The sequence below is a fragment of the Macaca fascicularis genome, chromosome 16 (assembly GCF_037993035.2).
Source record: "Macaca fascicularis isolate 582-1 chromosome 16, T2T-MFA8v1.1".
In the NCBI taxonomy this organism is placed as follows: Eukaryota; Metazoa; Chordata; class Mammalia; order Primates; family Cercopithecidae; genus Macaca; species Macaca fascicularis.
Window position 1 is genome coordinate 10,184,168 of NC_088390.1, and position 22,175 is coordinate 10,206,342.

A 22,175-nucleotide genomic window follows, 5' to 3' on the forward strand; every position below is an offset into this window, starting at 1 on the left:
TCCTTCCCACTCCACTGAGCCTACTCTCCTCAATGTCACCAATGACCTCCATGTTGTCACCAAATCCAAGGGCACTGGTCTCTCTTCTAGAGTCCTTGGCCAGCCAGCAACATTCAGTGTCCCCTGTTTCCAGAAACCATGACTGCCCTGGGCTCCTGTGACATCTCCCAGCCACCTTTCTGGATCATTCTCTGTGTGTTCTTAAATGTCACAGTGCCCAGAGCTCACTCCTGCCCCCCCCCCCTTTTTTTTTTTTTTTTTTTTTTTTGAGAGGGAGTCTCGTTCTGTCGCCCAGGCTGGAGTGCAGTGGCGAGATCTCCACTCACTGCAAGCTCTGCCTCCCAGGTTCACGCCATTCTCCTGCCTCAGCCTCCCGTGTAGCTGGAACTACAGGCGCCCACCACTGAACTGGGCTAATTTTTGTATTTTTAGTAGAGACGGGGTTTCACCGTGTTAGCCAGGATGGTCTCGATCTCCTAACCTCGTGATCCGCCCGTCTCGGCCTCCCAAAGTGCTGGGATTACAGGCGTGAGCCACCGTGCCCAGCCGCCCTTCCTCTTTTCTATCTACTCACTTCCTGTAATGGCCTGACCCTGTTCCATAGCTTCAGACATTCTCTATTCCCAATGACTCTAAATGCATATCTCTAGCCCTGACCTGTCCCAGCTCTCCAGACCCATGGCCACCTGGCTTCCTACCATCCCTATGCTGATGCTCAGGAGGAATCTAAAGAATCTAACAACTCATTTTCTTCACTTCCAAAAACAAAACTAGACCTGCTCTCCACACCCCATTTTAGTAAACGGTACCACCATCCATCCATCCTGCTGCTTACTCCCCAAAATCTAGGATTCTCAAGTCCACACACCTTCCACATCTAGTTCCTCTCACCTATCAGTTCTATCTCTAAAACATCCTGATCCGTCCACATTTTCCTTCTCCACTGCTGCCACGCTGTTCCCTATATTATTACGATGATCTCCTTGTTCCACTTTTCATCCCCTCCAATTCATTCTCACGTTGCAGCCAGAGGGAACTTATAAAACATTCATCAAATTATGTCAACCTTGTAACTAAAATCATCCCAAGGCTTTGCGCTACTCCTAGAAAAAAAAAAAAAAAAAACCAAACCATTTACCCTAATTCATAAAGCAATAAAGCCTGCCTCTGACTACCTCGCCTTACACCGTTTTCTGCTCTTCCCCTCCAGCCACCCTGACCTTCTAGCTCTGTGCTGTCTAATGCAGGAGACCCTGGCCACATACAGCTAAAGTTAAAATTAAATTCATTCAAACTCAAATAGAATGCAAACGTGCCATGCGTATTCCTACCCTGATGCCGCTCGTAAGGCCTCGCCCTCTGCTTGCAGCACCTGCCCTGCTTTTAGGGGGAAGCCCCACCTTCTCTTGCTTTCCAGGTGTGGCTCAGGTGGTGACTCCTCCACAAACACGGGCCCCTCCTCTGATCACCAGCACCTGCCTGCAGCCCAGATTTGACTCTTATTCAAACTCAAATAAAATGCAGTTCCTCAGTCTCCCTAGCCATCCTGCAAGTACTCAGAGGTCCCACGTGACTAGTGGCTACCATGTTAGATGGCACAGGCCTAGAACATCCCCGTCCCTGCAGAAAGTTCTATTGGACTGTGTTGTTCTCGTGTTCCCAGGATGGGGCTGGTCTGATCTTGTGTCACACCTTTGCACTTGCTGTCACCTCTGCCTGGAATGCCGTTCTCCTTCCCCTCCCCATGGCCAGCTGCTTCTTGTCATCCAGACAACAGTGTAAGCGTCACTGCTCCAGAGAGGCCTTCACTAAGCTCCCAATCCAAAGAAGCCACCCACTTCCTCCCAATCACACGAGCCCGTGTAACTCTGCAAAGCATGTACCACTAGCTCACGCCTTTCTCGTTTGTGTCTGTCGGCTTATTCTCCGACTCTACCCCACCTCTCCACCCCAAAGTATACTCGTGAGATCAGGAACCTGGGTAATCTTACTCACCACTGCTTTCCAGTTCCTCATCCTGCACCTGCCCGAAGACTCTGCTCAAAAAGTGTTAGTGGATTGCCAGACCATGTCATGTTCGTATTTCCTCTCGAACCTCTCATAACCATCACCTTTTCATCAATGTCCCTGCCACCACCCAGGCGGGGCCTTTATCCACTCCTCCTGAGCAGTACTATAAACAGAATCCTACCTCTGCCCTCCAGCCAACCCTGCAAACATTAGCAGGTTATTCCTGCTAACATGCCTCTTGTCAGATCAACTCCCTGTTCCTCCACCTTCTGGTCCCAAATGGCCTCCACATCCCCAAATGTGCCAAGCGTATTCCTACCTCGGTGCTGCTGGCAAGGCCTCTCCATCTGCTTGGAGCACCTGCCCTGCTTGTCAGGGGAGGCCACACCTTCTCTTGCCTTCCAGGTGTGGCTCAGGTGGCAGCTCCTCCGCAGACACGGGCCCCTCCTCTGATCTCCAGCACCTGTCTGCAGCCCAGCTGTGGCTCTTACTCAAGAAGTCCCACGTCCCACGTCCCACGTGCAGGCACACAGATCATCCCTGAGACCACGTCTAAAATTCAACAGTCTCAAACTTTGCCGAGGATCAGAATCACCGGGAGGGCTAATGAAGAACACAGAGGTCCAGGCTCACGGAAGCAGGATAGAGTCTGAGTCTCTGCACTTTTCCCACCTTCTTTAGGAGATTTGAGATTTGTATCTTTAGAGCATCAGACCTTCAACATGAACAGCTCAACCTCTTTTCATCCTCCCTCCCACCCACACACCCTTCCTAGCCTCTAAAGATCAATTAACCAATTCCACCGACTCAGAACACCTGGGGAGTGACCGACTAGGCGAATAACCTCCTCTCACACAAGCCTGCTCTTCTTCAATTACTAAAAGGTACCCGCTGTGGTAGGCTTGAAAGCGCTCCGTCCCAAAGTATTAACATCTTAATCACCAGAACCTGTGATTAACATTACCTTATATGGCAAAACAGACTTTGCAGGGCATGACTGAGTTAAGGATTTTGAGGTGGAGAGTTATCCTGGAGTATCTGGGTAGGTTCTAAATGCAATCACAAGGGTCTAAGAGGAAGACAAGGTCAAAGAAGAAAGAGGCTGATATCCCCCCACTGGGCTGTAAGGTGATTCTCCTGCCCAGCCCCCCCACCCCCAACCACTGGACTGTGGTAAGGTGGTTCCTTACACCAAGGTGGAAACAAGCACCAAGGAAGGAGTTCAAGAGGATGAAAAATGGAAGGAACAGATTCTCCTTGTAAGACTTATTGCAGACTTTGGAACCTTAAAACTGAGTAAATGAATGTGTTTTAAGTCACTCCGTTTGTGGCATTCGTTACAGCAGCAATGGGAAACTAACACACTTCCTCTTACATAACACTACAAGGTGAAGTTCTACGTGTCTGTCTTGCTGGGCCTCCATTAACATTTATAGGAATGGCCCCAGGTTCAAGAGGCCAAAGATAAGACACAGAGCCAGCCAATGAGACACAGGGTTTTACTAGTGGGAAACTTACATACAGAGTGGCCCAGTGGTGGCAGGCTGGGAAGGAGAAGTAGCTGATATACAGTCCAGTGGGGGGCTGGGCAGGAGAACCACCTTACACACAGTCCAGTAGGGGGCTGGGCAGAATCACTTTACCACAGTCCAGTGGAGGGCTTGGCAGAAGAACCACACGGCCCAGTGTAGCCAGCTAGGCAGGAGAACTGCAAGCACTTGCCTAAAGCATGCAGTTTATAGAGCATTTTCACTTTGCACCCTCTCCCCAACAACCTCCACCTGGCCACCTTCATTTAGCCCAAAACAAAGGGCCTTGGTCCTCCATATGGCCTGTGTTCCACTGGATGGGCCAAGGGCTCAGATGTTCCTCATAGATAAGGAATGAATCTCTGAGTTGGCCACTCCCTGATTCTTTAGCATGGAAATCCGCACACATATTCCGCTGCATCTACCGTACAGGGTCATTCTCGGGGTATCCTTAACTTATTGCTGTCAAGTGCGTCTACCATGCAGTATGATTTTCTATTTAACGCATGCTCCAGTGAGCATTTTCTTTGAGCATCATATAGGTCCTGAAAAAGTCTCAGATTCTGGAGGATTTGTATTTGTATTTAGCTCAGATATTTAAAAACTGCACTGCAGAGTAACCAGATAGCATGATGCCCATATAAAAACAGACACGTAGACCAATGGAACAGAACAGAGAATCCAGAAATGAATCCAGAAATAAATCCATGTATTTACAGCCGAGTTTCAACAAAAGCACCAAGAATACACATTGAGGAAAGGACAGTCTCTTCAATCAATGGTATTGAGGAAACTGGATATCCATATGCAGAGGAACAAAACTGGACCCCTAGCTCTCACCACATACAAAAATCAACTCAAGATGGATTAAAGACTTAAACATAAGACTCGAAACTATAAAACTACTAGAAAGAACACTTCAGGACATTGGTCTAGGCAAAGATTTTACAGTTAAGACCTCAAAAGCACAGACAACAGAACCAAAAATAGACAAATGGGACCATATTAAACTAAAAAGCTTCTTCAAAGCAAAGGAAACAATCAACAAAGTGAAGAGATAATCTACTGAATGGGAGAGAATATTTGAAAACTATTTATCTGACGAGGGACTAATAGCCAGAATATACAAGGAACTCAACAGTTAAAAAAAAAAAAAAAAAAGCCCATTAAAAGGTAGGTAAAGGGCATAAACAGACATTCTCAAAAGAATAGACATTCTCAAAAGAAGACATACAAATGGCCAACAGGTATGTAAAAAAATATGCAACATCACTAATCACCAGGGAAAGTCAAATCAAAACCACAGTGAGCTATCATCTTACCCCAGTTAGAACGGCTATCATTAAAAAGATAAAAAATAGCCAGGTGCAGTGGCTCACGCCTGTAATCCCAGCACTTTGGGAGGCCGAGACGGGCGGATCACGAGGTCAGGAGATCGAGACCATCCTAGCTAACACAGGGAAACCCTGTCTCTACTAAAAATACAAAAAATTACCCGGGTGCAGTGGCAGGCGCCTGTAATCCCAGCTACACAGGAGGCTGAGGCAGGAGAATGGCGTGAACCCGGGAGGCGGAGCTTGCAGTGAGCCAAGATTGTGCCACTGCACTCCAGCCTGGGCGACAGAGCGAGACTCTGTCTCCAAAAAAAAAAAAAAAAGATAAAAAATAACAGATACTGCCAAGGATGAGGAAAAATGGGATCTCTTGTACACTACTGGTGGGAATGCAAACTGGTACAGCCACTGTGGAAACCAGTACAGAGATTTCTCAAAAAACTAAAATTAGTACTACCATACTGTCCAGTAATCCCACTGCTGGGTATTTATCCAAACAAAAAGAAATCAGGCTATCGAAAGACATCAGGCCAGGCGCAGTGGTTCACGTCTGTAATCCCAGCACTTTAGGAGGCCAAGGCAGATGAATCACCTGAGATCAGGAGTTCAAGACCAACCTGGCCAACATGGCAAAACTCCGTCTCTACTTAAAAATACAAAAATAGGGCCAGGTGCAGTGGCCCACGCCTGTAATCCCAGCGCTTTGGGAGGCAGAGGTGGGTGGATCATGAGGTCAGGAGTTCGAGACTAGCCTGGCCAACATGGTAAAACCCCCTCTATACTAAAAATACAAAAATCAGCTGGGCGTGGTGGCAAGCACTTGTAATCCCAGCTATTCGAGAGGATAAGGCAGGAGAATCAGTTGAACCCGGGAGGCGGAGGTTGCAGTGAGCCGAGATCGCACCATTGCACTCCAGCCTGGGCGACAGAGCAAGACGCCGTTTCGAAAAAAAAAAAGATATCAAAGAGATACCTGTACTCGCATGCTTACTGCAGCATGATCCACAATAGCAAAATTATGGAATCAATCTACGTGTCCATCAATGGACAAGGGAATAAAGAAATGTGGTATATATACACCATGGAATTCTATTCAGCATGAGAAAGAGAGAAATCATGTCATTAGCAGCAACATGAATGGCACTGGAGGTTATTATGTTAAGTGAAGTAAGCCAGGCATAGAAAGACAAAGATCCCATGCTCTCACTGAAATGTGGGAGCTAAAAAAGTTGATCTCATGGAGATGAGAGTAGATAGTTAACTAGAGGCTAGGAGGGGTATGTGGGTAAGAGGGGGGAATGAAGAGAGGTTGGTTAATGGTACAATCATACAGTTAGATAGAAGATATAAGTTCTTTTTTTTTTTTTTTAAGACGGAGTCTCGCTGCGACACCCAGGCTGGAGTGCAATGGCGCCATCTTGGCTCAAGGCAACCTCCACCTCCCGGGTTCAAGCAATTCTCCTGCCTAAGCCTCAGCCCCCCGAGCAGTTGGGACTACAGGTGTGTGTCACCACATCTGGCTGATTTCTGAATTTTTAGTAGAGATGGGGTTTCACCATATTGGCCAGGCTGGTCTTGAACTCTTGACCTCAAGTTATCCACCCGCCTCAGCCTCCCAAAGTGCTGGGATTACAAGCATAAGCCAGTGCGCCTGGCCAGAAGATATAAGTTCTAATGTTGGACAGCAGAGCAGAGGGATTATAGTTAGCAACAATACGTCATATATTTTGGAACAGCTAGAAGAGAGGACTTGAAATGTTCCCAACACACAGCAATGACAGACGCTAAGGTGATGGACATCCCAAATACCCTGACTTATCAATTATTATACATTTTATACATGTAACCAAACATCACATCTACCCCATAGATAGGTAAAACATTATGTGTCGATTAAAAAAGAAAAATAAAACAAGATGCTCTACTTAGACAGGGCTAGTTTGCTTTGGTATCCACAATTCGTACATCAGTGCCTGCTGTGTACATCTATGGATATCAAAAGTCCTTAATGGGGCTGGGAGTGGTGGCTGGCACCTGCAATCCTAGCACTTTGGGAGGCTGAGATGGCAGGATCCTTTGAGGTCAGGAGTTCGAGACCAGCCTGGTCAACATGGTGAAACCCCATCTCTACCACAAATACAGAAATGGCCAGGTACAGTGGCTCACACCTGTAATCCCAGCACTTTGGGATGCCGAGGCGGGCAGATCATGAGGACAGAAGATCGAGACCATCCTGGCCAACACAGTGAAACCCCGTCTCTACTAAAAATACAAAATATTAGCTGGGTGTGGTGGCAGGCACCCATAGTCCCAGCTACTTGGGATGCTGAGGCAGGAGAATGGCGTGAACCTGGGAGGCAGAGCTTGCAGTGAACCAAGACTGTGCCACTGCGCTCCAGCCTGGGTGACAGAGCGAGATTCCGTCTCAAAATACACACACACACACACACACACACACATAGAAATGTATTCGGGAGGCTGAGGCAAGAGAATGGCTTGAACCCAGGAGGCAGAGGTTGCAGTGAGCCGAGATCACGCCACTGCACTCCAGCCTGGCGATAGGACAAGACTCCGTCTCTAAATAAATAAATCTTTAAGGGAAGCCTATATTCCAAGTTGGAATTGTGACCCTCCTTGGTGGGTCTGGCAGCCTAACCCCAATTGTGTTTCCAATACGGGAAATTCAGGAGTTCCAAAATTAGACCAGGTCATGGAGCCTGGATACCCTGATGAAAAACTGCTGCCATGTTTTAACTTGAGGAAACCTAGGCCAGATACACTCTGCTTCTTAGACTCTTATTTTCATGCTAAAAGTGTACAGTTTAGAGCTGTGCTCTCCTGTATGGTCATCAGTGGGCACATACAGCCCCTCAATATAAATGAATCCAAATGAAAGAACCACTTCCGCAGTCACACCAGCCACATGTTAGTGGCTACTGTACTGGGCATCACAAAGGTAGAACACTGCCGTCCTCACAGAGAGTTCTACCGGGCTGTGCTGCCTGAGGGCAGCTCTCCAGGCATTCTTTGCTACAGCTTCACCTCCAGCTCCCTGACTTAGAAAAACCTGGGAGGAGAGAAATGCTGTCACCGCATCGAATTCCACCCTGGATTCATCCTTGAGCAGGTGACCGAAGACACACAGCGAGGGATGCTCTCCAGGGGTATTTGCCCATGTGGGGCTTTTCACTGAAAAGATTCTGTCTTTGGAAAAGTGAGATGCAGAAGACACAGAACACTGGAAGACAAGAGGAAGATTCAGGCAGGAGCAAGGTGGGGCAGATGAAGATGAGAGACAGGAGGGCAGGAGGAAAAGATAATAGGAGTAGCATGTGGAAAATGGAGTCTAGCCGGGTGCGGTGGCTCATGCCTGTAATCTCAGCACTTTCGGAGGCTGAGGTGGGTGGATCACCTGAGGTCAGGAGTTCGAGACCTGCCTGACCAACATGGAGAAACCCCATCTCTACTAAAAATACAAAATGAGCTGGGCATGGTGACACATGCCTGTAATCCCAGCTACTCAGGAAGCTGAAGCAGGAGAATCACTTGAACCTGGGAGACAGAGGTTGTGGTGAGCTGAGATTGTGCCGGTGCACTGGAGTCTGGGCCGCAAGAGTGAAACTATGTCTCAAACACAAAACAAAAACAAGAACAAACAAACAAAAAAAAAAAAAAGAAAGAAAGAAAAGAGAGAGAGAAGGAAGAAAGAAGGGAAGGAAGGAAAGAGAGAGAAAGAGAAAAGAAATGAAACAAAATGAAAAGAAAAGAAAAAAGAAAAGAAAAGAAAAGGGAGTCCAGTAGTGTCATCACAAGTAGAAAATTCAAGTGTTACAAAGGATTCTTTCCTTAAGACCTGTGTGTAAAATAACCTACTGGCCTGTAGAGAGGCTAGACCAAGTCCACTGAATGATCTGCAAGACAGAGGATCCCCTGAGGGTCCACTCCCTATGGCCCAGGGAAGCAGGGAAGGACCCCATCCACTCGCCGCCTGCAGGGGGGCTGCAATTGAGTGGGGGGAGCCATGGGAGAGAAATTCAACAGAAAGCAAAGACCAACTTTTCCATGCAGAAATTTAAAAAATCTGAAAGTGCACGATGCTGGTAAGGCTAAGGGAAAGCAGGCACTCCTACTAGTTACTAGCAGAAATGTAAGCTAGAACAGTCTTGTTAGAGGCAATCTGGGCCTTTCTATCAAAACTACAAACACATATATTCTTTGCTCCAACCTTTCAACCTCAGAAACTTGCCCTTCAGAGACACTCACCCACGTGCGGAATGATGGATATACCAGGCTATCCACAGCAGCAACGGGTAAAGGTAACAGGGAAAGATTAGAAGCAACCTATATGCCCATTGGAGAAATGAGTGGGGCAGGCATTAAACAGGAGGAGGAAGTTCTTTCTATTGACTAAACTCCAACGTATGATTTAACAAAAGCATCAGTAGCAGCAGCAAGGTGCAGAAGTACAGAGGGGACACCTGTGTTCAGAAAAATAACAACTGGGTTAAGGAAAATAAATGGAAACATATTTGGAAATTCCTGGACTACTTCTGGAGGTACCCACAAGAAACTGATCACTTGTTTGCCTCTGCGGAAGGGGACTGAGAGGTTGAGGACAGGAATGGGAGGGAGAGTAACTTTTCACTCTACATTTTTTGTACCTTTCAGATATCAGACCTGAGTATATGTTACCTATTCGATAAGTATAAAATTAACAAAGATATACTTTTGGGTATACATATTGAACAAAAATTTTACACTACACCCCCAAACACACTTCTGTCTCTTTTGTTTCTCAAGATAGGGTCTTGCTATGTTGTCCAGGGCTGGAGTGCAGTGGTGTAATCACAGTTCACTGCAGCCTCAACCTCCCGGGCTCAAGTGATCCTCCCGCCTCAGCCTTCCGAGTAGCCAGGGCTACAGGCACACACCACCATGCCTGGCTAATCTTTTTTTTTTTTTTTCACTATTTTTTGTAGAGTTGGAGGTCTCCCTATGTTGCCCAGGCTGATCTCAAACTCCTGGGCTCAAGAAATCCTCCTGCCTCAACCTCCTAAAGTGCTGAGATTACAGGCATGAGCCACCACGCACTTCTTCATCAATGCTACAGTCTCACAGGGAAGGAAGTCAGTGCCTACCAGGTGAGTGGGCCCAGGTTACCAGGGCACGCAGCCCTGTGCTCCCAAGAGGCAACAGGCCCCTCGTTGCGTGCTGCCCTGCGATCTGGTTCCTCAGAAGAGGAGTTTCCAAATACCTGGTCCTCTGCAAATGTGAGCTGTAAACAAGCCTTGGAAAGGTACTCCCCTTACCTAAATCCCAGCCTCAGGGTCCCGTTTCTGACTGGGGTGCCACCACCAAAGGCAGGGTATACGCAGCCACCACTGAGCGATCCTCTGCCTGCTTCTCACTCCAGGGAAGAAAATCAAAGCAGGTCCCATGGCTGCGTCTGATAATCACTATGGACACCACACACAAGCCAGCATCAGGGCTGCGTCCAATTAGCCACCCCCATAACAACGCCATAGCAACAAAGGTAATATTATTGTTCTAAAGAGAAGAGAAAAACCACACACACACACACACACACACACACACACGCACACACACATTGTGTTGTGTGATAGCTTTGAAAGCCACAGAGATCGCATTTTTCCACACCCTACAACTTGTGCCTCTCACTTCCCGACACACAGCTTCCTCAATGAGAAGTTCACAGGCTTGGGGCAATCTCCTCTTCACACCATTCCAAGATGCGTGCCCTTCACAGGAAACTGGCATGAGAACGATTCTCCGGCAAGCCAGGAGTCAGGGCTGCCTCCTTACTCTGCCTCTGCGTCCGGGGCAGGGAGGCTGGCAGGGCTGGGCCAGCTGCAGACGGACAGGCTGAGGGTCATGCTCGAAGCTGTCCTCTGTCTATCTGTCTGTCCGGCTGCCTCTCTGTGCCAGACCCAAGCTGGCACTGGGGTTTTGGTGGTTGCAGCAATGAGCCACACGCTAATCTCCAGACCTAAATGTGGAAAGCATTAACCCAAATGAAAAGACATAAATCAGGACGGGGGCTTATGGGATGGAGGAAAACAGCTCTTCTCTGAGCGAGAGCCTGGGCTGTTGCACAAGAGCTGAGTGAGTCACCAGCCAGCAGAGGGAAGGACCGGGGACGGAAGGAGGGAGGGGAGCCCCCAGTGGGACTGGCGGGTGCACAGGCGGGGGGAGCGCTGCAAAAACACAGCTGTAGGTTCATAACTAAGCACACTTCATTAGCAGTCTGAAGGAGGGTGGGGGGCAAAGTATCACCTCCTCCCCAACTCAGGAAGTGTTGCAAAACGTGTCCTCCCCAGAGGAGACGGCAGAAAGAAGTGTTCCTAACTGTTCACCCTTTACAGGCTGCAGCTGTGCCCCAGGGAAGCACACCTCAGCACAGAGAAGGCCTCTCTCATCCTTCCTTGCCCCTCCTTGGCAGTGTCCATAGTCTTTGGGGGTTCCCTAGCATGAGGTGCCCATTGTGGGCACACAACTCTTGCCCATACTCATTACCATTTCTTGTCTTTTCTTCCTTTCCTTTTTCCAAACTTCCCATTCTCCATACTACTGTTGTTAACAACAAGACATATCCCTTGGTCTCCTCGACCTCTAGTCCCTGGGGAGAATCTCATACCTTCCCTTAAAACGGTGCCCCACTCACTAACCTCCCCAGCCATGACAGATTCCAAGGCTCCAATATCCACGCAAATTCTAAGTACCTTCTACGAGTGAGGCACGCTGTCCCTGGGGATGGCAGTGGAAAGAAGGAGCTCTCCCAAACAGATCATCCAACCAGGACTTCTGAGACCTGGAAGCTCTAGAAATTCGCTCCGCGCCTTGGTGGGAACCCTCACCTCTCCACGTCATCATCAAAATGAGGTTGGGTTGGCCGGCCATGGTGGCTCATGAGTGTAATCCCAGCACTTTGGGAAGACAAGGGAAGTGAATCATTTGAGGTCAGGAGTTCAAGACCAGCCTGGCCAACATGGCCAAACCCCATCTCTACTAAAAATATAAAAATTAGCTGAGTGCGGTGGCGTGTGCCTGTGGTCCCAGCTACTCAGGAGACTGAGGCAGGAGGACTGCTTGAACCCGGGAGGCGGAGGTTGCAGTGAGCTGAGATTGTGCCACTGCACTCCAGTCTAGGGGACAGAGTGAAACTCTATCTCCAAAAAAAAAAAAAAAGTTGGGTTTAGAAATCAACTGGGTCCCTTAGACTCTGACAATACTCATCTGTAAGAAATGCACGGAACAAAAGGAATGCTCCCCAGAACACCTGGCTGTTGCAGGACTTACCCCAGAGGATGCAAGCTGAAGGAGAGTGCCCTGGGCAGAGTGGGTCTCTGCAACTGGCCGGGCTGCTCACAGCCACCGGGTGTGCAGGAAAGGTGACCAGCAGATAGCACCACCCGCATCCTGCCAGGGAAGTCACTTACAGGAGAGCTCTTGGGGGTAGGGAGTGGGTCTGAAGTGGACTTAGAGGACAGCTGGCAGAAAGGATGGGAAGAGAAGGCATTCCAGACCAAGGAATCATTCATTCATATTCATTCATTCGTTTATTCGACACATGTTTCTTGAACACCTCTTATACACCAGACACAGGTTTCGATACTGGAATACATCAGTTAACAGGACAAAGATCCGTGCCTAAGGGAGCTTACATTCTAGCAGGGGAGATACAAAACCCACAGCAAGCCAGACAGACAGGCCAATGATCCAGTTTTGCTGGAAGGTGATAAATGATGGGGAGGGAAAGAAAAAATAGAGCACAGTAAAGGGGTGGGTCTGCCAGAGTGAGTGAGAGACATAAAGGAGATAAAGGGGTCTATTCATATCCTGAGGCTGCTGTAACAAATTCCCATAAACTAAGGGACTTCAAACAACAAAAATTTATTCTCTTACAGTTCTGGAGGTCAAAAGTCTGAAATGGGTTTCACCGGGCTAACGTCAAGATATCTGCAGGGCTGGCTGGTTCCTCCTGGAGGCTCTAGGAAAGAATCCATTTCTTTGCCTTTCTCAGCTTCTGGAGCCCACCCACATTCCTTGGCTTTCAGCCCCTTCCTCCCATTACTCAGCCTCTTGCTTCCAACATCACATCTCCTAACACTGACTCTGGCCCTCCTGCCTCCCTCTCGTAAGGACCCTTGGCTTACACCGGGCCCACGTGGATAATCCAGGATTATCTCCCCATCTCCGGTCCTCAACTTAATCACACCTGCAAAGTCCCATCTGCCACAGAAGGTAACATATTCACTGGCTCCAGAGATTAGAAGGTAGACATCTTCAGGGGACCATTACTCAGCTCCCACAGAGAGTTGGGCTGCAAAGGCCCTGATGAGGAAGCATGCCTCGAATATTTAAAGAAACACCATGGAGGGTGGAGGACAGATGCAGGAGTGACACAGGAGTGAGACGAGCAGGGAGGAGCAGGTGCTGAGGTCAGGACGGTAATAGAGACCCAATTACGTAGCACATCAGCCGCTGTAGGGCTTCCGCAGCTTCACTCTGCCGACATGGGGCACCGCTGGACTGTGGTAAGCAGAAACATGATACGATCAGACCCTTCCTGTGAAAACAGCAGACTAGAGGCCAGCAGAGCAGCCAGGAGGCACCTGCAACAGCCCAGCAGCATTGTAGTGGCAGCTGTGGCTCAGTCCAAAACTACAGTGGTGGGGTGGTGAGAAGTGATCCTGTGTTTAAAGATCTGTTTTGCAGGAAGGGCCAACCTGCATTGTCAACATGCTGAATGTGGAATGTGAGAAAGGGGAGTCAAGGTTTTTGCCTCCAGCGGCTGGAAGGACAAACGAGCCATTTGCTGAGCTATGAGAAGCCACAGTAGCCCAGACCTGGGCTAGGCAACTGCGTCCTGCACAGCATGAGTGAAGATGTCAAGGACGCAGCTGGATCTGCTTGGGTCTGCACTTTTCCCTGAGGGTAACAGGCAGCACCAGGACCCTGTTGCTCTCCAGGGCGTGGAGACAGCCAAGACCACCCGGGATTACATTTCTAAGTCAGGCACTCGTTGGAAGACAAGATGATAGAGATGGAATAAACAGGGATTTCGCCTGAGCCCTGTTTCTCAGCCAGGCATTTTTTCCACTTCTCACAGCCTGTAAGGTGGGAAGGAAGTCATGGGAGCACAGCTAGATTCTGGAATGCAGCCCAACCGCAGGCTCGAAATCCTCATCTGTGAACAGCTCCACTCACTACCTGGTCAGCCTCTCCGGCCTGTCCTGGGGGCCCTCACTGCCCTGCCAGTCAATTCCAAAAAGCCCTCGTGGGCCGGGCGCAGTGGCTCATGCCTGTGATTCCAACACTTTGGGAGGCCGAGGCTGGCGGATCCCTGGAGGTCCGGAGTTTGAGGCCAGCCTGGCCAACATGGCGAAACCCCTCTACTAAAAATACAAAAAATTAGCTGGGCGTGATGGTGGGCACCTGTAATCCCAACTACCCAGGAGGCTGAGGCAGGTGAATTACTTGAACCCGGGAGGCAGAGGTTACAGTGAGCCGAGATTGCACCATTCCACTCCAGCCTGGGCGACAGAGTGAGACTCTGTCTCCAAAAAAAAAAAAAAAAAAAAAAATCCCTTGTGTATCTCTGAGCTGTCTTAACTTAACAGGGAGGTGGTCCTACCTCAGGGGCCCTGTTAACCATGAGGACCAAGCAGGGCCAGGGCAGGTGACCAGCCTGTGTGGCATCTCCCAGAGGAGGCAAGTGTTCTCCTCCCACTGGACACCAGCACAACGTACACGTGCTCACATGGTGACACGCACTACAAGAGGATTCCCAGGGACAGATGGCACTGCTGAGTGCTTCCCGGGCGCTTTCAGCCATTCATTCATTTGACAAATACTTATGGAGCATATACCACGTGCCAGGCTCTGTTTCTAGGTATTTGGGGCGGGGGGCACATCAGTGAAAAAAGCAGAAGGGAAATACACTTTTGCTTTCCTGGAGTGATGGCTTCAGCATGAGGTAGGAACGGGTTATGGGGAGCAGACGCTAAACACAATAAAAAAGTGAATTCTAAAGAATATCAGAAGGTGATGGGGGGAAGAGAACATGGTAAGGGGAATCAGGAGTTCAGGGTAGACTGGAGCGTGGGTGGCAATTTTACAGAGTTCAAGATGTTACCCTTGCTAAAGATCTTTCTAGCTCTTCTGCTCACTGTATTGATTTATTCCTTCATTAAGTAGTTACTTAGTGCTCACCAAGGGCCTGCCCCAGGCCCTCAGTGCTCTCATGAAGCTGACATTTTATTTAAGGAGACAGAGGTTAAGACAACTAATTATAGAAAGATTATGAAACAGCAGGAGCTCCCCGTCTCAGGGGATTCCCACGACCAAGGCAATCACGACAAAACACGCTTAACAAGCTGGGGGATCCTCCCAAGAGTGTCCTTGATTCTTGTTCAAGGTCCAAGGCCCACTTCTCACCTCCTTCCTCTCCCAACACACCACACCCTGAGTTAGTTAGAACTGCTGTCTTCTCAGCTACGGGAAACCACAGCTCAATGGTTTTTCTAGAAGCTGCCCATTGTCCTCAGACCTTGCCTGGTGCCGCCCCAAAGCACCTGCTGGTGTTAGGCTTCCTCAGCTAACTTGACATTCCATGCTTCAGACCCAGCATATCTTCTCTAGAAGCACCAAGCCCAACAAGTGGGTCCTTCAGGCTGTCTTCTCCTCGTAGTGCTGATCCAAGCACCTGCTGGGCGAGTTTGGTTCCTTTTGCCTGACTATGCTCCCGCCCAGAGCCAGGCAGCCTGGGGACAGAGGAAGAGCAGAAGAGGATGTCACACCCAGGCACACCAGGAGGCCAAACCTGTTTGGCAGCTCAAACCTCTGACCACAAGCTGGCACTCGCTTTCGGAAGTGCTAACCACAGGCAGGACTGCTAATGAGCAGAGCACCAAGGCTCTTCCTGCAGGGAAGAAATGCAAGGCTGGCCTTCATGCATGTCCCCCATGACAATCCCCGGGCTCTGGACCCACCCATCTCTTCCCACTCCACATCCAGCTGGAAGTGCTGGTCCAGGCCCCAGTAGAAGACATAGCTACCAACAGAAGGTGCAGCCCCCAGGCGCCGGGCCAGCCACCGGCCACCTCCCTCCATTCTTGCAGAAACGGTTCCGCTCTCATCTTCCTCCAAAGTTGGGAGGATTTGAGAGCAGCCAGAGTGTTAGCTGTGGAGGATGGGGGGGCCACTGCCTTTCCTCCTGGTTCCTCTACTGAGTCTCCTACAAATGGTTCCACGAGACCAGGACTCAATCCTAAGAGTATGAGTAGAAGATCTGTTCTCAAAAGCACAGTGAAGCAAGGCCAAGGCAGGTGGATCACCTGAGGTCAGGAGATCGAGATCAGCCTGGCCAACATGGTGAAACCCCATCTCTACTAAAAATACCAAAACTAGTCAGGCATGGTGGCAGGTGCCTGTAATCCCAGCTACTCAGGGGGCTGAGGCAGGAGAATCGCTTGAACCCGGGAGGCGGAGGTTGCAGTGAGCCAAGATTGTGCCATCACACTCCAGCCTGGGGGACAAGAGCGAGACTTTGTCTCAAAAAAAAAAAAAAAGCACAGTAAAGATTCTCAGGAGAGCTGCTCAGGAGCCTCCACACTCCAACAGCTTCCCACATGGGCAGCTGGGGGAAAGGAAGGGCACCCACCGAAAGGGCAGGCAGCTAGGGAGAAGGAGGGTAGAGAATAGCAGCTACGGCACCTGTCCCCACCCCTTCTCTCATTCTTTGTCACCATTTCCTTCCTTTACAAGTGCCACATGAAAGCAAAAGGCCCACTGGAACCCCCAACTGGGCATGCAGATGAGTCTCGGATGGGAGTAGTGGCAGAGCTGCAGGAGCTGCAGTCCTCCATCTCGTCTCTACTGGCTGGGGTGCAAATGATTGGAATATATACAGCGGACAGTGGTTAAGAACTTGGGCTGTAGGCCAGGCACAGTGGCTCGTGCCTGTAATCCCAACACTTTGAGAGGCTGAGGCGGGTGGATCACCTGAGGTCGGGAGTGTGAGACCAGCCTGGCCAACATGGTGAAACCCTGTCTCTACTAAAAATACAAAAATTAGCCCGGCGTGGTGGCATGCACCTGTAGTCCCAGTGACTTGGGAGGCTGAGGCATGAGAATCACTTGAAGCCGGGAGGTGGAGATTGCAGTGAGCCGAGATCACGCCATTGCACTCCAGCCTAGGCAATAGAGCAAGACGGTGCCTCGAAAAAAAAAAAAAAAAAAAAGAACTTGGGCTCTGGAGAGAGATGGCCGGGTTCTGCTACTCACTGGCTGGGTGACGCTGGGGAAATTATTAAACTTCTCCGTGCCTCAGTTTCCCCATGTGTAAAACAGACATAAGAATACTACTTACAGGTCTATTGTGAGGACTAAATGAGGAAATGAAGGTCCAGTGCTTAGGCCAGTGTCTGGAAAATCATATTATGTAAATGCTGTCTATTATTATTAAATGCTCCTGAATCAACAGATCTGTTTTTAAATATTCTCTCTACCCATAAAACGATATGCTCACCTGTGGGTTGAGGAAATAAGTAAAAGCATGGAGTATTGAAGATGTAACCTCAGACCACCCAGCACGCTTCCCTGTTCCCCATCAACCTCTCCCTTGGGCTTCCCCAGCCCCATGCCTCCCAACCAAGTCTCAGAAACTCACAAGATTCCTGGGTGCCACCAGCACCCCAGCATCCCACAGTCATCTCAGAAACCACTGAGACCAGTTCTCATTGGGGACTTTGGAAGGCAGTGGGCCTAGGCGACCTGGAGCCTCCAAAAACACGTGCCTGGCCTCCAACAAGGGCACTGAGGCACAATCCAAAGGCCAGCCCTACAACTTCCACACTCAAACAGCACACACCAAGGCCCAGAATGGCATCAGCACCATCACCAAGGAGGTGTAAACAGAGGGAGGACACAACTCAGTCCTCCTCATACAGTGTGACCTGCGTCTCCTGAAAGCACACTTTCATCTGTGCACACCAGTGGTACCCATGCAGGAGATGATGCTTCTAAGGCCCCCATACCGGCCAGCCCCTGTGTTTTCATTCATCCTTCCCTCCCACTGAGGGGCTGCAAACAGAGCTTTGTCTTTAGCCAGTGGCCATGCCAGGATCTTCTAGAAACCCTCATCCTTCCTCTCCCCTCCCAGACACGTGCACGCTGAGATCGAGACCCAGGGAGCCTCCATTCCAGGCTCTCTCCCAAACAGTCAGTTTATATGATGGCCGTATCCAAACACTCAAAAGCACACCCATTTTCTCAGAACAAAGTGAGAACGGCCACCCGGGACCCAACTCAACAACTCCCGAGCAGAATGAGCCTCGCCCTCCCTGGCCCCGTGGCTGACTGCTGATTCGACTGACAACCATACAGAAGGGGGTTGAAACCCTCACCCCCACTTGTGCTGAAAAGCCCCAGCTTTCAATCACAGCTCCTCCATATAGCAAGTCATTTACCTCCACGGAGCCTTGGTTTGTTTACCCATAAACCCAAAACACTACCTCAGACAGTTGTAGAATTAACTGAAATACCTAGAAAAGTACAAGCTGAAGATCTTTTTTTAAGGCTGGCTGGGAGACCCCATGTGTAAACATAAAACAAATAAAATAAAGCTTTTATATATTTTATTTATTTATTTCGAGACAGCATCTCAAAAGCCTCACTTTGTCACCCAGGTTGGAGTGCAGCGGCATGATCATGACTCACTGTAGCCTCAACCTCCTGGGTTCTAAGCAATCCTCCCACCTCAGCCTCCTAAGTAGCTGGGACTACAGGTGCACACCACCACGCCTGGCTAATTTTTTTAGTTTTTTGAGGTGACGCGGTCTCGCCATGTTGCCCAGGCTGGTCTCAAACTCCTGCGTTCAAGCCATCGGCCTGCCTTGGCCGACCCAAAGTGCTGGGATTCCAGGCATGAGCCACTGCATCCGGTCTTCAGGTAAGGCATATGTTCTCCAGGTTGTGGTGGTCCTCATGACTCACTGGAGTCACCCGTCAGACTCTGGAAAGCATTGTTTTTTATCCTATTTAGAGCTGTGGTCCAGAGCATGTTAAAACACAGGTAGCTGGGCTCCAATGCCAGGCTCTGAGACAGCAGGTCTGGGGCAGGACCTGGGAATATACAGCTCCATCCAGCGAGTTCCCAGGAGATGCTGCTTCTGTTGCCGCTGGTCCAGGGACCACACTTCCAGAGCCTCACCCTAGAATGTGAAGGCTGGAAAGTGCATTAGAGGTCACCTAGAATGATTCCAAGAAGAGCCAGAATGCACCTATGCCTCTTGCCTGGTCCAGTCCTGCTGTTGATCTGACTCTCAGCTGTTCCATCTTGAGCCTCAGACACAGGCAGGGCTAAGGGTGAATGCCTCAAAACTCTGATCATCACTCAAACAATCTGTGGCCCCTACTGGTCCTGTTTATTATCTCTCGGTGCCTTTGGGGTCCCCAGGCTGCTGCCTTCAACATCCAGCCACCAGCCCTTACCTAGAGCTTGCTCCCCACACAAGCGTGGGCTCCATTCTGTCCGTCCAGGAACAGACAGCAGTGGCTGGAGGAATCAAGGCAGGGAGGTTGGAGTCTGAGGCCCACAGGTAAGAGGAGGGGCGCAGCAGAGCCCTGAAACAGCTGATTTGAGGACAAGCCTCTCCATCCTGAGCAGAGCCTGGAGACAGTGGGTTTCCTGGAGGGCGCCCCAGACAGACACACACTGTAGCCAGTGTCCAGACCGCACAATGCACAAAAGGCCAGTGGGGCAGGCAGCCAGGGCCCACTCATGCCAGTACCATCTGGGAGCCCTTGCCAGGCCTCGTAGGGCTGGCTGAAGAAGCTGGACTCTGTCCTGGGGCACAGTCGTGCTCTATTCTTATCTCAAGGGGGAATGTGTGACTCTCCTTCCCGTGAATGGGGGCCCCTGAGGAGGTGGAGTGGGAAACAGAGCCGCCACTGTGCCAGGGCAGGCTCCCCGCGCGGCTCCCAGCTCCAACCAGCCCCTCGTGGCGGGGCCTTGCACAAGCCCTCAACAAGAAAAGGCCAGGCTGAAAAGGTGGACATGGAAATGACCGTCTAGAGCCCAGTGCAAACTGCCCCTCCCTCACTCTGCAAGACTTGAGCCTGTGAGGCCTGACCAGAAACTCACACACTCATTCCCGGGAGGGACCCCATGGGACAGGCTCCTACAGGAAAGTGCAGCCTCCACAACACAGTTCCTCACCGCATCCCAAAGGAAGGAGCCCAGACATCCTAGGCACTCCACATGTGCACACACATCCCCACTGGCAGATCGGGGCTCTGGCCTGCCGAGCTCCCACAGCACACCATTTGCAGGTGGCAACAGATCTCATGATTTGCTGGCTCTCTTTTGGCCTGCAAATGCCAGGCTTAGCCAGCGAATGGGGCACTGGGTATTCTCAAGGACTTTAAACTGGTACAACCTTTCTAAAGAGCAGCGTGGGGCAGGGCACGGTGGCTCATGCCTGTAATCACAGCAGTTTGTGGGGGCTGAGGCGGGTGGATCACCTAAGGTCAGGAGTTCAAGACCAGCCTGGCCAACAAGGTGAAACCCTGTCTCTGCTAAAAATACAAAAATTAGCTGGGCGTGGTGGTGCACACCTGTAATCCCAGCTACTCAGGAGGCTGAGGCAGGAGAATCGCTTGAACCCGGGAGGCGGAGGTTGCCGTGAGCCAAGATGGCGCCATTGCACTCCAGCCTAGGTGACAAGAGCAAAACTCCATCGTAAAAAAAAAACAAAAAAAAAACAAAAGAAAACAACAAAAAACACAGATCAAACAATTGTGTGTATAATATGATCACAAAAGGATAAAATGGAGATTGTTCTTTCTTTCCCAGTTGGATGAAAGAGGGGAGTAAAGGGTGATGGGGAGATGAGGAGGGAGGAGGGTGGGGTGGTGTAGGGAATGAGGCCCAGGTATGACGGGGTCAGTTGTGGGTGGGAGCCACTGGCCACTGGGGGAATTAGACTAAGTCTTGTTTAGCCTTCCTCTGGAAGGACCTTAAAGGATGATTAAAACATCCGGAAAATATTTAGCTAGTAAATCTTTTAGAAGCCCCTCCACCCTGTGTTATTTATATAAACACTTCCCTTCCACTCTTCTCTACCCTCACATACAGCCACCCCGATTCATGTAACAGACTTGGAATCAGCAGAGCCAGTGAGACCTGGACAAGGCTGGCTCCACGTGTGTTCTGACCACCACGGGTGCTGCCCATCTGTGCAATACGAAGCCTGGCCCCCCATCGCAGAGCAGCCCTCTGACCTGCCAGGGACCCACAGCAGGGGTCGGGGGTGGTGGCCACACTATTGGGGTTCCCTGGCCACCAAATCTCCACCAGTGATTGTCCCAGGGACTCAAGGAAGGGGAAGGATTAAACGGGGGAATTGCTTCTCAGACAGGAGAAAGTATTTGCTCTCACCCTGTCTGTTCTGCTGGAACTCCCTGGGGTTCTCAGGGGAGAAACCCTTAATGAATGGTGTGAGGGGAAGAGACGTCACATGCACATGAATGTGCGCATGGCAAACGCACACACATTCACACACACACTCTCACACACACACACACTCACACACACACACTCACTCTCACACACTCGCACACACATGCACACACACGCACACATGCTCACTCACACACACACTCTCAGTCACACTCTCACGCAGTCACCCACCACACACACACTCTCATACTCACTCTCACACTCACCCACACACTCACACACACGTGTACATCTCACACTCTCACACCCACACACACTCTCACACGTTTACTCACACACATGCACTCTCACACTCACACGCTCACACACACACTCTCACACGCATGCGCACATACTCTCACACACCCACACACAAACACTCTCTCAAAATCTGCCTCCTGTTCCTGAGAAGTCCCCAGAATTCAGCGAAGCCACTCACTTGTTAACAGCCCTCTTTCGAGGGTTAGGAGTCAATCCCAGCGTGCAGCACGGGGAAGAGCCTATGCTCCGGAACCAAGCCGACTCTGACTCTAGTTCCAATGACAGCACAGCAGACAGCTTTGGCTTCAAACCCCAGCTCTGCCGCTTAAGCTGTGTGACCTTTCTTAACCTCTCTGGGTCTCTGTTTCTTCCCCTAGAGAGTCCTGGTATCCTTGAAGGGAGATTGCACCAGAGGCTGGGAGTGTAGAAACCTGGGTGTGAGTGCAGGCTGTTTACTGGCCGGAAGGTTGGATCCAGCACGCTGGTCGGTGCTGGCCAGCACCTTACATTGTTTGTTGT

General features: G+C 50.1%; 1 protein-coding gene across 6 annotated transcripts in view; it reads right to left on the minus strand.

Moving 5' to 3' along the window:
- The window catches only part of GAS7 (growth arrest specific 7), a 288,726-nt gene that overhangs the window by 191,117 nt on the left and 75,434 nt on the right, over positions 1-22,175 (minus strand). For 3 of the 6 annotated variants that reach the window (XM_074018593.1, XM_015437640.3, XM_065532778.1), the window contains exon 1: positions 10,183-10,302. The exons of the other annotated variants lie outside the window; for them this stretch is intronic. The gene's annotated coding sequence lies outside the window, so the exon portion shown is untranslated. Of the gene's footprint in view, positions 1-10,182; positions 10,303-22,175 lie in introns of those variants that run through there. 6 annotated transcript variants of the gene reach the window in all.